We start from the raw sequence: 7,260 nt of genomic DNA on the forward strand, positions 1-7,260 counted from the left end.
TAATAATAAAAAAAAGAGTCAATCTTGTTTCATTCTTTGTTGATTCCGGTTGGGTCCAGATAGAACTTTAGGAATAGCTTTGTACCATTATGTACCATTATGTATCACTGGTGAAATGATCCAAACAGAGCAATGGAGATCTCCTTCACCTATCACCTCATTGTCACCTTTCTCCTCATTAGCATACTAAAGAACACAAATGGGGCTGGAGCAATAGCACAGTGGGTAGGGCGTTTGCCTTGCACTGATGGCAATTCCCAGCATCCCATATGGTCCCCCACCCCCAGCACTGCCAGGAGTAATCCCTGAGTGCATGAGCCAGGAGTAAGCCCTGTGTATCGCTGGGTGTGACCAAAATAAATAAATAAATAAATAAAATAAAAAATAAAAAAATGAACACAAGCCTGGTGACATTTTCCTGACCATTTTCTCTGCACATGATACACAACTATGTATATTCATTGCATATTCAACAGTGTGCGTATCTACCTTTCCCCTCATAAATACACAGGAGTTCTCTGAAAAACTACTATATATGTATAGGTTGGGCTGGAGCGATAGCACAGTGGTAGGGCGTTTGCCTTGCACACAGCCAACATGGCCGACCCGAGTTTGATTCCTCCGCCCCTCTCGGAGAGCCCGGCAAGCTACCGAGAGTATTCGATATGCCAGACACAGTAACAACAAAGTCTCCAATGGAGACGTTACTGGGCCCACTCGAGCAAATCGATGAACGACGGGAGGACAGTGATCGGTGCTGTATAGGTTGTTCTGTCTCCCTAACCTTCAACAGCCCCCATTTGCTCAATAGCCTATTTTGGCTAGACTAGTTTCCTAGCATAAGTTGTTTTCTTGCTAGTAAGCCCTCCTTTCTGTTGTGCTCCAAGGCTTTTAGATGACACCAGAGAAGAGAAAGATGGAGAGAGGAGCTGGCAGGAAGAAGAAAGCAAGTGGGCTGGTGAGTTCAGGGGGTGTGATCTAGGGAACTTAATAGTGTTATTTCCTGCTCTCCTACAGTGCTCGCACCAAAGAAATATGACCCAACTGCAGTTCAAGAATTTGAATTCATAGAGGAGGGATGAAAGTTTAAGACTTCCAGAAGTCACATTGTCTTCTGTCCCCAGGGATCAGAGGCAGAACCTTGGGATGGAAAGGAGGCAGTGAATAAGGGATTTTCCTTAGACTCTTTTTTATTCCCTGTCTTTTTCAAAGATTTTAAATTTTACAGTAGAAATTTAACAACAAGCAGCACAGTGGAAGGATACTTTCTTTTTTTGGTTTTGTCTTTGGGCCACACCTGGAAATGCTCAGTATTCACTTCTGGCAGTGCTCAGGGGAACATCTTTGGTGCTGGGGATAGAACCAGGACCAGCTGCACGGAAGACAAGTGCTTTACCTCCTGTATTATCCTCCAGTCTCTGAAAGAATAGTTCTTGATTGTTCATTATATTCAACCATTAAAATTATAGCATTAACTTATCAAGTATCATCTTGTCCGGATTTGTTTTTCTAATCTATATTTCTCTCAGTGAGGTATTCTCCAAGTTGGCCTTTCCAAATGAAGATCTTTGCAGTTCTTTTAGTTAATGGTTAGCACTTTTCTGTTTTCCTAGAGTTAGGAATTGCAAATATCAGTCCTTCGAGAACTAATGTTTCAGTTACAGGATTAGGGCTAAATCTCTGGTCCCTGCAGCTCGGAGTGGGTGTGGAGAAGAGAATTCAACTGCAAGAAAGATCAGGGTAAATCCAGACCTCATTGTAGACCTCCTCCGTAAATTTGCCTTTCCGTGAAATGCTTAAGATACAGAAAAGTTCTGCTGAGACACGTACTCTTCCTTGAGCCCTTCTCCTTCCCCGCCTTATTCTGCTCATATTCTCCCTCACGTCTCCTGAGGGTCCAACAAGAGGCAAAATGAGCCAGAGAGGGAAGAGATGAGGCAGGTAGGCACAGAGTCTTAACAGTATTGGACTGGGTTGAGTCCACAGCTGCCCATATGTGTCAGGTCCTGCAGTCATTACATGGCCTTCATTTTCTCCACTGAGATCACGATCACGACCACCCTGTTGTTCGTCGATTGCCTCGAGCAGGTGCCAGTAACGTCTTCTTCGTCCTAGCCCTGAGATTTTTTTTTAAAGTGCCATATTCAAGGCTTTTTCAGGGTTAGGAGAATGAGACCCATCATTGTTACTGGTATTTGGCATATTGGGTATACCACAGGGAGTTTGCCAGACTCTGCCGTGTGGGCAGGTTACATTTGGTAGCCTGCCAGTTTGTCCAAAGTAGGAATGAGTTGATAAGATGTCGCGCGGCCTAGGAGACTCTGCATTGTTCTCTCCCGGGAGCTGAGTGTGATAAACTCTGGATCCTGGCCGTTGTTGGAGTTACACGGCACTTGGTGGGTGTAACTGTCTAGTTACTGGCAGGTCCAGTCCCAAACCGTGCAGGCTTGGAGATCTCAGCCCCGGGTCCCACACACCTGGGTTCCTCTGCCAGTTCTTTTATGCGTGAGGCTCATCCAAGTGTGATTATCCACTGAGATAAAACTTACTATTCTATATCAGGCATTTATACCCAGGTCTTTGCTTTAATGCAAATGCAGGCGTTCGAAAAGGCTGAGGTTCAAATACATGATAATTTTAAAAAATAACTTTGGTCTTATGAGAGCAGCTTGGTGAGGGAGGGGGTACAAAAGAGCCCATCTGCTCATTAAAATTCCAAGAGTAGGAGGAGGAACAATTACTTTAGGGCACTATCTCTCCCCCACATCCCTGCAAACAAATTAGCTTCAAAACCCACACAACGGGGAAAAACAAACACCAATAATGCCTAGATGTTTTATCGAACATGTTTTATCTGCTTAATACTATCTGATCACTACCACTTTCCTAGTGTGTTGGAGATCAGCCTACAGCTTATCTAAAGATGTTATTTCTGCCCACTTTCATTACTAAAAAATAAAAATTCTAGCTCAGGTAGCACAGTTTAAGTGTATATACCGATAGCATAGCGGGTAGGGCGTTCGCCTTACACGCGGCCAACATGGCCGACCCGAGTTCGATTCCTCCGCCCCTCTCGGAGAGCCCGGCAAGCTACTGAGAGTATTCGATATGCCAGACACAGTAACAACAAAGTCTCCAATGGAGACGTTACTGGGCCCGCTCGAGCAAATCGACGATCAACGGGAGGGCCTTTACCTTTACCTTTTTACCTTTACTTTACGAATATCCAGGCACCCAAGATCCTCCACCAATGCCTTTGTGTTACTTCAAGTCCACCTTCTCATACCCTCCTCATCCCCTCTCCCGCCACACACACACCTTGGATGGGACTGGAAGGCATCATGTTAAGTGAAGAAAGTGAAAAAATCGGAGGGTGGACAGATGCTGAATGATCTCACTCTTGTGTGGTAATTTCAATTCCCTACCTTGTTTTGGTGTCAGGGTTTACACTCAGCAAGTTGGGTTGGTGCTGGGGTTCAAATCCAAGACCTCACACATGCAAGGGATGCATCCAACTCCGGGGTTACACCCCCAGAGAACCTTTCCTCCCTCTTACTGATGTCTTTATACACTCTCAGGTTCACTGTGCTCAGGGAATTGATCTTGGTTCTTTTCATAGCTGTCTTTATTCATTCATGAAGATTTTACTGAGTTGCATCAGGAACTCTGGACGCCTGGAAGAGTCGAACAGCCCAGCTACATCTTCAGGTCTGCGGCCATATATTGGAGACACAACAACTTCCCCTACACTGGCTTTAGGCACCAGCTAGGACACTGTACTCTGAGGTCTGGGTGTTTGTGAAAAGATGTGAGGGTAAGGATCAGCCTTTCAAACACTTGTTCTGAGATAATGGATCAACAAGAGATCTGCTAAAATCAGGTGGAAGAAAACACAAGTAATATCATCAAAAAGGGAAAGATTTTGATGATAGGCAAAAAATAAATGAATAGAAAATCATCAAAGATATAGGGAAGCAGTAAATAGAGATATTAACTGACCAATGATGATCGAAATACTCTGCTTTTATTTTCTTTAAAAACATAACTAGCAACCCAGAGGTGAGCACTAATATTTAGTCAACATCAGGCATCTTCAGATTCTCCTCTGCTGGTGCGACTGCTTTGTTTTGTCCTTCTTGTACTTCCAAATCTTTGATCCTACCAGGGAAAAGTGTGAGCAAGGGTTTGTCTATCTATCAATAAAAACCTTCTCATCAGTTGATGTCCAGCCCTTCTCTGCAGTTCTCTACTAGAGGGACTTCTTTCTTCCAATAACATCAAAAACCTTGTTCATATTTTGAACCTGCAACCATCACATTTATCTGCATTATGGTTACTGGATAGAAATTCTTTTTTGTTTTGTTTGTTTGTTTTGTTTTGGGGCCACATGTGATGGTACCTCAGGGGTTACTCCTGGCTCTGAACTCAGGGATCACTCCCTGAGTTCAGAGCCAGGACCATAGTGCTTGAGGGACCATATGGGATGCCAGGATTGAAACTGGGTGGGCAGCGTACAAGGCAAGCACCCTATCCACTGCAGTATCATTCCAACCCAGGTTACTAGGTAGAAAATCTGTTCTCCGATACATAAAAGATCCTACAAACAAGACCAACATCTTGCCTTGCTTGCCTTTTTTATTATTTTTTTAACTTTGCTTCATCTTTTTATCTGAGTAAGAAGAAGAATACTTTCTTCATTCAGGAGATTTTTGATGTTATAATAATTACCTGAAAGAACATAAAATGAGTCTCCTGTTGTTATTATATAAGGTGTTTCATGTAAGGTACATAAAAGGTCACCAAAGTTAATATAAAAAAATATATCTGAGCCAACATGCTGCTCCCCCTTTTCTTGATTTGGTCCTAATACCAATTTTCCAGTGGAAAAAAGGTGTGTCCAATGTTTTATATACTTTTGACTCACTATGTTGAACTAAAAATGGATAAGAATCTCGTTGCCTTATAAGATTGTGAGGTTCGGATGCATTTCTGCCAAAAGCCGCTGGGTTTCGAGATTTGTTTCTGAGTCTCTGGGATCATGGCCATTAAAAAGCCAGAGAGACTATTTATGGGTGGCAACTCGGGGTCTCGTTGGGGCAGGGAGGAAAGCGGGGGGTGAAGCCATGAGACCTGGAGTTGTCTTGTCACTGCGGGCCCAAATCTGACTGTCCAATGGCCTCTGAAGGATGGTGGCCACCGAGCCATCAGGGGGAACAGGCCAAGGCACGAAACCTATTCCCACCTGGGGTAGCCTGGCGCCGGTAACCTATTGCAGGAACTGGACGCATTTCTGCCAAAAGCCACTGGGTTCCAAGATTTGTTTCTGAGTCTTTGGGATCATAGCCATTAAACATCTTTATCAGGAACCAGAGAGACCATTCGTGGGCAGCAACTTGGGGTCTCGTTAGGGTGGGGAGGAAAGGGCCGGCTCCAGCCCCATCCTGTGAGGCCCAACATGTCTCATCACTGTGGGCCGAAACCTGACTGTCCAATGGCCTCTGGAAGATGGCGGCCACCAAGCTACCAAGGGGGAGCGGTGGAGGTACAACACCCTTTCCCCCCTGGGGTGGTCCAGCACCAGTAACCCATTGCGGGGACCAGACGCATCTTTGCCAAAAGCTGCTGGGTTCCAAGATTTGTCTCTGAGTTTCTGGGATCATGGCTGTTAAGCAGTTTGATCAGGAACCAGAGAGACCCTACCTCCAATTATATAGCTGAACCAGAGGTGGTTTGTGGGTGTGTCTCCACATACCTAATTTTTGGCCGTTTGCTTTCTTGGTAAACTTGGCCCCAAGTTTTTGGGTCTGGCCAAAGGCACAGCAGCAATTTTGGGGTATGTGGAAGTCTGAAAGCACCATCAGGCTACTGATGCACTCGCCTCACAGGTACAGATTGATCTGCTGGTGGCACCATACCCCTGGCCTTGCTTGCCTTTGCACCTCCATAATGTCCTGTCCTTTGTGATCAGTCTAAGCTTCCCTGGGTAGGTCTGCACCCAGCATTGGAGTAGGAAGCACCATGTCCTGTGACATCACACATAGCAAAGAGCCTAGAAGAACGAGTTAGTGCTTTAATCTGTTCAAAGAGCTTAATAACAGAATTAAAGGGCAGGAATGCAATTTATAATAGCAGAGTAAATATAGGATATCAAGAGAGACAAGATCAGTGTATTCTAGGGCCAGAGCAATAGTACAGCAGGTAGGGCATTTGGCTTGCATATGGTAGACCCAGGTTCAATCCCTGGCATCCCATTTAGTCCCCCAAGCACCGTCAAAGAGTAATACCTGAGTGCAGAGCCAGGAGGAACCCTTGACCATGGCTGAGTGTGACCCTCTCCCCCCAAAACACATAAAAATATCAATGAATTCTAATATATATATATATATATATATAAGAAATTACTTGACAAAATGTAAACAGAACAAATGCAAAGACAGGAGTGACAGAGAAAGCAGTATGTGATAGCAGCACTGACATGAATCTGTTCTCTAATTCTATTAAAATCAATTAATAGTCACAAGGTCAGTGCCTAGATTTCTGTGAAAAGTAGTTAAAGGAGAACAAAGAGCCTTTGGAGGGATATAAAGATAGTAAATTACCAGATAGTAAAGCATGGCCTTTTTAGCCACTAAAGAAATGCAAATTAGAGCTGTTAAATCTCATTAGACAACAATTAATTTTTTATAATTATAAGAAATTAATTTTGGACAGGCAGTCTTTCTTGTTTCTCCAAAGCCAGGGCCAAGAAAGCAGTGAATGCATTTGATCTCTCTGAGATACATTTGGAAAATATGTGACAAGAATAATCATAGTTTCCCTGTATTTTCACTCAGCCGTAACTTTGATAGCAGGTGTATGAAAGAAACTGGGGCTGGAAAGATAGTACAGTGGGAAGGGGTTTGTCTTCCATGTGGCCAACCTGGGTTCAATTCCCAGGATCCCGTCTGGTCCCCTAAGGACCACCAAGAGTAATTGCTGAGTGAAGAGTCAGGAGTAAGTCCTGAATGTTACTGGGTGTGGCCCCAAAACAAAACAAAAAAGTGAAGAAAATGCATCAAAGAAATAATGGCAAGAGGGAAAAATAATCCTGCTGACTGTAACGTTAAAAATCAGCAATGCATCCTGTGCAGACTGAAACTCTGAAACATTTACAAGCTGACAAGTTACCTGGTTACTGTTTCCTAGATGCAGTAGGAAGATGTTAGACTCCCTAATTAGTGTCAAAGGATTTTCGTACTTTGGGCAAAAAAAATTGCAGCC

Source organism: Sorex fumeus, unplaced genomic scaffold, assembly GCF_029834395.1.
Source record: "Sorex fumeus unplaced genomic scaffold, SorFum_2.1 ptg000035l, whole genome shotgun sequence".
Taxonomy (NCBI): Eukaryota; Metazoa; Chordata; class Mammalia; order Eulipotyphla; family Soricidae; genus Sorex; species Sorex fumeus.